The sequence below is a fragment of the Budorcas taxicolor genome, chromosome 18, assembly GCF_023091745.1.
Source record: "Budorcas taxicolor isolate Tak-1 chromosome 18, Takin1.1, whole genome shotgun sequence".
NCBI classification, from domain to species: domain Eukaryota; kingdom Metazoa; phylum Chordata; class Mammalia; order Artiodactyla; family Bovidae; genus Budorcas; species Budorcas taxicolor.
In genome coordinates, this window is record NC_068927.1 from 63359661 (window position 1) to 63370373 (window position 10713).

At 47.3% G+C, this 10713-nt stretch overlaps 1 pseudogene; it reads left to right on the forward strand.

Annotated features, from left to right (window-relative positions):
* Positions 1–910: 910 nt before the first annotated feature.
* LOC128062902 (cationic amino acid transporter 3-like) lies at positions 911–8782 on the forward strand (annotated as a pseudogene).
* The last annotated feature ends 1931 nt before the right edge of the window (positions 8783–10713 follow it).

A 10713-nucleotide genomic window follows, 5' to 3' on the forward strand; every position in this document is an offset into this window, starting at 1 on the left:
GATTCCATTTAAGTGAAGTCTCTAGAGTCATCAGATTCACAGAGACAGAAAGTAGAATGGTGATTACCAGGAACCGGAAAAGGAAAAAGAAGGAATTGTTGTTTAATGGGAATAGAGAGTCAGCGTTGCCAGGTGAAAAATGTTCTGGAATTTGGTTGCACAAAATATGAATATACCTGACATGACTGAGGGGCTTTCCAAGTGGCACTAGTGGTAAAGAATCCGGGTGCCCATGCAAGACATGTAGGAGACCTGGATTCAGTCCCTGGGTTGGGAAGATCCCCTGGAGGAGGAAATGGCAACCCACTCCAGTATTCTTGCCTGGAGACTCCCACGGGCAGAGGAGCCTTGCGGGGTTGCAAAGAATCAGACACGACTCAAGTGACTTAGCACACACACACACACAAAACATGATTGAACTGGACACTTAACATGAATTAAACGGTAAATTTTGTTGTGTGTACTTTACTACAGCAAAGAAAACAGCTCAGGGCCTTCCCTGGTGGTGGAGAATCTGCTCGTCAATGCACCGGACTCTGGTTTGATCCCTGATCAAGGAAGATTCAACATGGTGTGGAGCAACTAAACCTGTGCCCTGCATTCCTGAGCCCGTTCTTAGAGCCAGGACTACTGAGGCCACAAGGCACAGCTAGTGCAGCCCGCCCACCCCAGAGCCCGTGCTCCACAACAAGAGAAGTCGCAGCCATGAGAAGGTCCTGCACCGCCACAGAGTAGCCCCCACTCGCTGCAACTAGAGAAAGCCCTGCGCACAGCCACAAAGACCAAGCACACCAATCAATAACCTAATTAATAAAAAATCATCTTAACTACTTAAAAAACAAAGAAAACCCTCTCAGAACCTCCCCCGAGGGTAACCACAGAAGAGTCAGGGCTGATAGCAACACAGCAGATGGTCCCCACCTGCCCAGCCCCATCTCCACCCCAACAACCCAGGGGTGAGGACTGTCTTCTGTGCTCAGGACTTCCCGCTTCGGTTCTTGGAGATGTCTCAGCTCCAGCCCCACACGATTACTCTCAGCCTCCGTGACTGACCCAGTGCTCCAGGCTCTGCTCCAAGGATCCAGTAAGTCTTGGGTCACCCTCTTCTGTGGGAGACTGGGCGCTGAGTTCACATCCTCCTAAAGAGACTTCTGCAACCCCAGAGTGTGTGGGGTCAGCCCGGCTCCAGCCTGAGTGTGGAGAGACCCGTTTTACAGATGAAAACAGGAGCTGGGAGCTCTTGTGTTTTGTGTGAGAATCAGTGGTGGGGTGGGGGGCAGCGGGAAGGGAGGTTGGATCAGTGCCTGGAGGTTCTTGCGTGTGTGCTAAGTCACTTCAGCCTGTCTGACTCTTTGCGACCCTATGGACTGTAGCCCGCCAGGCTCCTCTGTCCATGGGATTCTCCAGGTAAGAATACTGGAGTAGGTTGCCATTTCCTCCTCCAGGGGATCTTCCCAACCCAGGGATCAAACCAGCATCTCCTACGTCTCCTACATTGGCAGGCAGGCTGTTTATCACTCTTTTTTTGGGGGGGGGGGGGGGTGTGTGTGGTAATTGTGCTCAAACAATAGTGAAGATTGTCCTTATACAGGGCCTATAATATGTGCACCACCCACTTAAGTCTCTTGTGTACCATCCGCCTTTTGAATCTATGATCTCCTTATCTGCTGATACGAGGGAACTGTGAAGGACTTGCATGTCAACAGATGCTGGTGTCTGTAGGGGATGATGGTAGGTTGTTGCTCAGTCACTCAGTCATGTCCGTCTCTTCGTGACCCTATGGACTGTGGCACACCAGGCTTCCCTGTCCTTCACCATCACCTGAGTTTGCTCAAGTTAATGCTATGTTGATTTATATTAAATCACTGTAGGGTTTGTTACACCCAGCAACACTTTGAAGCTGGTCTCTATTATTTATCATTGGCAACAACAACAGCAAAAAGGTAGTAAAATATACATAACATAATATTTACCATCATAACCGTTCTTTCAAAAACTCAGCCCCAACACCCATATGGTTCACAGGATCTTAGTTTCCCCACCAGGGATCAAATGCAGGTCCATGGCAGTGAAAGTTCTCACTCCAAGCCACTGGACTGCCAGAGAATTCCCATCTACATCATTTTTAGTGCACGGTTCAGTAATGTTAAGTATATTTACATTGCTGTCCAGCCAATCTGAAGAGCTCTTTTGTATCTTGTAAAATGGAAACTGTGCCCCATTTGACAATACTTCCCCATTTCCCCCTTAACCCCAGCCCCTGGCAAACCACCATTCTACTTTCTGTCTCTGTGGCTCTGACTCCTCTCGATACTTCATGGAAGTGGAATCATACAGTATTTGTATATTGGCGAGTGGCTTAAGGGTGGCTCAGATGGTAAAGAATCTGCCTGCAATGCAGGAGATCTGGGTTCAGTCCCTGGGTTAGGATGATCCCCTGGAGGAGGGCATGGTAACCCACTCCAGTATTCTTGCCTGGAGAACCCCGTGGACAGAGGAGTCAGAGGGATTGCAAAGATGTGACTGAGCAACTAACACACACAGAGAAGGGAGTGACAGGAAGCTTTCTCCAAGCGTTTTGGGTCTTAATTACCTTTAGCTCATAAAGAATCCCTGAGCCAAAGTGGCACATTTGGGAAGACATATTCTCTCACCCCTCACTTCTCTTCAAGCAAATCTTCGAGTAACCTTGAAACATTAAAAATATTCTTTATGTTTGAAGAAACCAAGTTCACAGAAAGAGAACTTGCCCAATGTGTCCTTTTACCACCTGCTCCCCATCCCTCCATTCCTCTGTGGAATTGAGCTTCCAGGGTCAAGGGCAGATGATCATCACTGATGACTTCATGTCTTGCTTTCTCAGCAGATCGTAGCCCCCTCAACTATGTCTATGATGCTGGGTCAGTATCTACACCAGTTTGGTCAGAAGCTGGTCCGCAGGAAGCCACAGTTCAGGGAGGAACCTGAGAGTTCTGAGACCCATCCTCCGAACACCCTGGACCTGGTGGTGATAGGTTTGGACAACATGTTGGGAGCTGGCATATACATCCTGATTGGGGGAGTGGCCAAATACGTAGCTGGACCAGCAATCATCCTTTTCTTACTGGTGGCTAGCCTGACTACTGTCTTGTCTGAGCTCTGCTATGTCGAGTTGGCAACTGGAGTAGAAAGACCTGGTACTGTGTGTTTCATCAGCTATGTCACAGTGGGACAACTGTACACCTTCATCAGTGGCTGGAACCTCTTACTGTATTTAATTACTGGTGAGACGATGGGGAATGGGGAGAAGTGGGCCTTAAGATGCAGAAAGTAGGAGAGATGAGTGGGGGCTTCACTCATCCATCAGAACCCTGTTATCCACCCTCGGGGCAGGGTTGGGAGAGGGGGAACGGTGGCGGGAAAACTGCACCACCTCATTGCACGCAGGTCTATCCTGCTTTCCTTAAGTGATGGGCCGAGAAACCAGAGGAAAGGGGACTGGAGGGAGCGGGTGAGAGGGAGGCAAGCCCCTAGGCTCATCCCCTGACCACAGTGAAGTCTTTGCTCAGCTGTCGCCTTCCTGGATTTTCCCTGACACCTCAACTTAACAATTCAACTCTGATCCAGTCCCTCCTACTCCCATTTACCTGTGTTTCTTTGTTTTCCATCACTTCTATCTCCTAGCATATTAAATCGTTGGCCTTTTTGTGAATCACCTGGGTCTCCCCTGTCCGCCCCATGAGAAACTCTTTGAGATCAGGTGTTTTTTGCTCACCTCCTGCTCTAAATATCTCACACGGCGCATAATAGGGGTTCAGTTTCTGTCTGCTTGTAAACATTCCTCCTTCTGTTGCTGCAGCCACTGCCTGTATAGCCCGGGCCTGGAGCTCCACCTTTGACAGCCTGATTGGGAACTGCATCTCTGAGGCATTAGGGGGAACTTTCTCTCTGCAAATGCCCTCCTTCCTGGCCTCGTTTCCAGACTTTCTTGCCCTGGGCCTGGTGCTGCTGCTCACAGGTGAGAGACCAGAGACAAAAGGGAAGAGCAGGTATGGAGGGGGAGCTGTCATGGGGAAGGCTCGAAGGCAGAAGGGTGGGGAATTAGGACTGGGAAAATGGTTTGGAATAAGAAAGAGAGGAAAGCAAGACATTTTTTCCTACCCTTGGACTATTGGTAATTTAGGTTGGATCATTCTTAGGTGGGGGGGGGCGGTGCTGTCCTGTGCATTTTCTGTTTTTTAAAAAAATTGTTGTTGGGGGAATTCCCTGGTTGTCCAATTGGTTAGGACACTATGCTCTCACTGATGAAGTTTTGGGCTCAATCCTTGGTCAGGGAACTAAGATCCCACATGACAAGTGGGGTACCCCCCCAAAAAAATCATTCTTGGATGTTGAGTAGCATCTACGATCTTTATGTACTAGGTACCAGTGACACCCAACCCCCAAAGTGTGACAATTGGGATGTCAACAGGCAGGGCCAATGTCCCTTGGAGCACAAAATCACCCCAGCTGGGAATCATTTACCTAGAACAACAAGTTTCTTCCTCTATACTGAGATCAAAGCTGTGTGTGTGTGTGTGTGTGTGTATATGTGTGTGTGTGTGTTTAACTGAGAGGAAATTCATGTAAATTTAACCATTTTATTGTTTTTCCCAGCTTTAAGTAAGTGTTAGTCGCAAAGTCGTGCCCACCTCTTTCCCATGGACTGCAGCCCACCAGGCTCCCCTGTCCACGAGATTTTCCAGGCAAGGATACTGGAGTGGGTTGCCATTTCCTTCACCAGGGGATCTTCCCAACCCAGGGATCAAACCCGGCTCTCCTGCACTGCAGGCAGATTCTTTACTGACTGAGCTACAAGGGAAGATATAATTCACTTCATGGCAAATAGATGGGGAAAAAATGGAAACAGTGAGAGGCTTTATTTTCTTGGGCTACCAAATCACTGCAGATGGGACTGCAGCCATGAAATTAAAAGGCACTTGCTCCTTGGAAGGAAAGCTATGACAAACCTAGAAAGAATATTGAAAAGCAGAGGCGTCACTGCTGACAAAAGTCTGTCTAGTCAAAGCTCTGGTTTTTCCAGTAGTCTTGTACAGATGTGAGAGTTGGATCATAAAGACGGCCAAGTACCAAAGAACAGAGGCTTTTGATTGTAGTGCTGGAGAAGATTCTTGAGGATCTCTTGGGCTGCAAGGAGATCCAATCAGTCCATCATAAAGGAAATCATTTCTGAATATTCATTGAAAGAACTGATGCTGAAACAGAAGCTACAATACTTTGGCCACCTGATAAGAAGAACTGACTCATTGGAAAAGACCCTGATGTTGAGAAAAACTGAGGGCAGGAGGGGAAGGGGACGACAGAGGATGAGATGGCTGGATGGCATCACCAACTCAATGGACATGAGTTTGAGCAAACTGTGGGAGATAGTTTGAGCAAACTGTGGGACTGGCGTGCTGCAGTCCATGGGGTCGCAAAGAATCAGACATGGCTGAGCAACTGAACCGCAACAACTGCTGACATACAGCATTGTAAAAGTTTAAGATGATCTGATAGACATGGATATTGTGAGATGATGGTCACAGTAAGAAAATATCCATCTGAAGGTGTCCAATTCAGCAGCACTTAGTACATTCCCAGTGATGTGAAACCACCACCCCATCCAGTACCAAACATTTTCATTGCAGCGAAAGGAAACCCTGTACCCACTGAGCAGTCACTGCCATCTGTCCACAGCCACCAACCACCAGCCCTGGGCAGCCACTAGTCTGCTTTCTGTCTCTCTGCATTCAGTCACTTATTTCTCTAGCCTCACTGCAATGCATGGGGAACTTCCCAGACCAGGGATTGAACCTACGCACCCTATAGTGGAAGCTCAGTCTTAACCAATGGACCACCAGGGGAGTCCTGGATTTAGTTATTTTGTTGTCTCATTTTCCATTTTTCCCACAGGACTCCTGGCTCTGAGAGTTTATCAGTCAACCCTGATTTACAAATGTTCACAGGCTTGAACATTTTGGTTCTCAGCTTCATCATCATCTCTGGCTTCATTAAGGGAGACTTGCACAACTGGAAGCTCACGGAACAGGGCTACCAATTGGCTGCAGCTGGATCTGGTTAAGCCTACAGGTTAGGAGGGTACCCTTGGTTGTAGTAATGCGTGTGTGTGTGGTGTGCAGAGTTGGGACCATGATGGGAACTAATGAGACCTGGGGTGATTGTCCAAGCATGGGGGTCCCTGGAGCCCAGGACTTGTGGTACTGAGGGAGGAGCCCAGTAGAGATGGCCAAACACACCTCATCCACGTTCTTCCTCTTTGCTTCTCTCACCATAGCTTGGGCCTTCTGACTTCTGGAAGGTTTGTGCCTTTTGCTTTTGATGCAATTCTCCAGGGAGCAGCTACATGTTTCTACGCATTTGTTGGGTTTGCTGGCATTGTCAGTGCAGGTAACATGGGCATCGTGTGTCCCATCGGGGTTTGGGAACAGAATGGGCTGCCCTTGGGCACAGGGGTGAGTAGAAAGTCAGGCTGCTTTTGAAGGTTGAAGAGTAAAGTGAGTTTGGTGATTTCACCCCAGTGTGTTTACTGACCCAATACCTTCTCCTGCAGGGAGAAAAGCCAGCAGTCCTCAGTGGTCTGTGCCCTTGGCTGTCGTCATCTCCTTCTTCATCTGCTTTTTGGTGTGCTTTGGTGTCTCGGCGGCCCTCACCCACATGGTGCCCTACTACCTGATTCAGCTCGAGAGCCCCTTGCCGCAGGCTTTCATCTATGTCGGGTGGGACTCTGCCAAATATGTCGTGGCTGTTGGCACCCTCTGCATTATTTTATACAGATCAGTCTCATGGTTTTCTCTTCATCTGCTGTCAGACGCTTGGGTATCCCCAGCCCTCGGGACTGAGAGATGAGAGAAAGGCATCTTCCCCAGGTAGACCAGGGAGCAAAAGCCCCGGTCTCTCCTGCTTCTGCCCCTTCTCACACATTCCCATTTTCCCTTCCAGCCTTCTGAGTATCATGTTTATCATGGCTCAGTTGACCTATGCAATAGCAGAGGATGGGCTCCTTTTCGGGGACTTGCCTGGATCCCTGCCCCCACCGATGCCCGCACCATCATGATCCGCACCACCAATGCCCGCATCATTGTCGGCACCGTTGCCCCCACAGGAACCCCCATTATGGCTGTCTTGGTTCCTGGAACTCTTGCAGGTGAATAGACAAAACTCACCCTTTTAAAATCATACTTCTTAACTTGCATATTTCCAGTGGTTTCTCACTCTTCTCCCACTGTCCTTGCCCCCTCATCCCAGCGGTCATGGCGTTACTCTTCGACTTCACTGACCTGGTGGACCTCATGTCATTTCAGTCCCTGCTCGCTTACACCTTGGTGACATTTTCTGTCCTTGTCCTCAGGTGAGACCCCACGACACCTGGACTGGGGGGAAGGTCTTTGACTTGTAAGGGTTGATGGGGAGGGAATCATCTTCCACCTTCATGCTGCCTCCTTAATGTCCTACTACCATTGATTGGGGAAAGAGAGGCATTAGACAGACTGATGTTGGATCAGCAGTAGGGGCTGTTACTAACTACTATTGCTTTAATATTTCTAATTCAGGTATCAACGAGCCCAGAATGGAAGCCAGGAGAAAACAGAGGAGGAAACTGAGACAAACCCTGAAGTTGAAGGAGGTCCTTTGGAATCTGAACGTGAAGCAGGAATCTCAGGCATTCTAAAGAGTCTGTGGTTCTCTCCCAGAACCATCCCCACCTGGAAATCTGGCCAGATTGTCTATGGATGTGCCTCCCTGCTTGGTGAGCAGTGGGATTTCTCCTTGGTCATATTCTGAAATTGACAGGATGGTACTGGAGTGTGTATTTTGTCAGTTGAGGAGTCTTGGAGATATGATGGCCCCTCCTGATGTGGGCAGCCTGGGGAGGGATGTGACCCGAGGTCCTGACATCTTTGTCTTCTGGGTCCAGCCTGTTCTCCACCTTGACCCTTGCGGTTCTTCTGCTGATTATCCTGAGCCTGATCCTGTACTGGTGGTCCAGCCAGGTGTTCTCTGGAGACCCTGTGTCACAACAGTGGCTGTGCTGCTGCTGCTGCTCATCACTGGGGTCACAGTCATCATCTGGAGGCAGCCCCAGAACCCCAGTACTCTTCCATTCAGGGTAGGTGACCTCATGTGCCCAAAGTGTCCACCTCAAGTGAAGGAGGTCTGCGTGCTTTAGGTCTAAACATCATTTGTTGGACAGGCAATGGGGGGATTTGCTGAAACCAATGAACTCTTCCCTGATCCACACTCAGTGCTTTACAAACTCAGTCTCACTAAGCACTGAGCACACAGTCTGAGTAGAACTGGAGTCTTCCTGCCCACATGGGGTAGAGTCCCCCTTTCAGACATCTGGGGTGTGTTCAGGAATGAACTGACTTTGCTCACAGGTCCCTGCTATGCCTGCCCTCTTCCTGATGAGTACCTCTGTGAATATTTACTTAATGATACAGATGACCACTCGGACCTGGGCCCAATTTGGCATCTGGATGGCGATTGGTGAGTGGTTTTCTGGGCTATAGAGGCTTCTTGAGTGATGGAACCCAACATTCTTCCTACTACCTCTCTCCTAAACTGTATCAGACACCATGATAGGAGCCCTATTGGGTATTTGTAAATGAGGAGAGCACCTACTTTCCCTTCTCATTGTCTCATTTCCCTCCTAGGATTTGCCATATACTTTGGATATGGGATCCGACACAGCCTGGAGGAGAACAATGATCAACAGCCAGCAGCCTCCACTTCTCAGACTTAACAGAAACATCCCTAGTGATGAATTGTCTTAACTACAGGACATGGATGCTGTGCGGAATCCCTCCATGCACTGGAAGATCTGCTGGTTCGAGGGGCACTGTGAGCCTCTATGGACTGTGAAGGTGGAATGCATTTACGGCTGTGTATTTATTGCTAGTGGACAAAGTGACTTCAATGCTGTAAATGCTGACAGAAACATTTAAAAGCATAATACACATCCAGAAAAGTGAATTTTCATGAAAAATGTACAAAAATGTAACCAGAAACCAAAGGAAGAATTAAAATATTAACTTGAATATAAGCAATGCCTCCTTGTGCCTGTTTCCAGTGAAAACACATAAGCTGTCACATGGGAAGGAAACACAGGTAACCATATATTGTGACAAGAAAGTGAAAGTCACTCAGTTGTTTCCGACTCTTTGTGACCCTATGGACTATACAGTCCATGAAACTGTCCAGGCCAGAATACTGGAGTGGTCAGCCTTTCCCTTCTCCAGGTGATCTTCCCAGTCCAGGGATTGAACCCAGGTCTCCCACATTGCAGGTGGATTCTTTACCAGTTGAGCTACCAGGGAAGCCCAAGACACTAGAGTGGGTAGCCTGTCCCTTCTCCAGCGAATCTTCCTGAGCCAGGTATTGAACTGGGGTCTCCTGCATTGCAGGCGGATTCTTTACCAACTGAGCTACCAGGGAAGCCCATATTATGACAAGAGTTGCACTTTAGGGGGCTTTCCTGGCCGTCCAGTGGTTAAGACCTGGCCTTCTTATGCAGGGGGTGCCTGTTTGATCCCTGGCTGTGGAACTAAGATGCCACATGACTCCTGGCCAAAAAAACAGAACATAAAATAGAAGCATTAAAAACTGTAAAAATGGTCCACATAAAAATATATATATATTAAAAACAAAAGAAAAAATGTTACACTTAGGGTATCCCTGGAGGTCCAGGAGTTAGGACTCTGCACTTTCACTGCCATGGCCAGGGTTCAGTTCCCAGTTGGGGAACTAAGATTCTAAAAACTGTGCAATGTGGCCAAAAAAACAAGAAAAAGAGATTAAAAATGAATTTAAAAGAAAGAATTTCACTTTGTAAAAAAAAAAAATTGAAAATCTAATCAGCTTTATTGAACAACTCATGACTTTAAACATCTTCTCATATTCCTTTTTTTTTCTGACAGAGCTTATAAAGTGTCCATATTATTTTTTCTTTAACTATTTGATAGAATTTGAGCAGAGAAGTCATCTGAGCCTGAGCTTTGCTTTGTGGGAGGATTTGTAATTACAAATTCATGTTCCTGTTATCTGGCAACTCAAATCTTTCTTTAGAAAAAAGAGCTGCAATTTAAACATGAGAAAAGAGATAGGTTGGAAGTAGAAGGAAAGGAACAGATACATCATGCAAAGAGTAACATAGAAAGCTAGCATAGCAGTATTAATATCAGACAAAGTAGATTTTAAGAAAAAGAGCATAATAAGAGATAAAGTGGGTTATTTTACAGTGAGAAAGACAATCAGTCATTTTCATCTTTTCTTCCAGCTTCACTGAGATATAGAATCACACTGTGTAATAAGCACTTTACTCTTCTGTCACAGACCCTAAGAGTTACACAGTAGAGTTGATGAGGAAAAGTTCTTAATTGAAAACAACAACAACAGCAAACCTCCTGCATTGCCAGAGGTGAGTGAAGGGGATGGGAAGTAGTGGTTGATTGATAAATGGTTACAGTTGAGTGGAACTAAAAGATGGGATGAGAAATGGGGAAGTCAAAATAAAAAGGTGTTGCTGCAAACAGAATGCTTGAAATTGAGATGATACACACTGAAGATGTTGGTAATAATGAAGTGGAAGACTGTTTGTGGGAACGAGCAACTGAAGTACAGTGAAGGAGAGCTGCAGGTCAAGATATTGAGTAGCAAAGTTATTCAGTTCAGTTC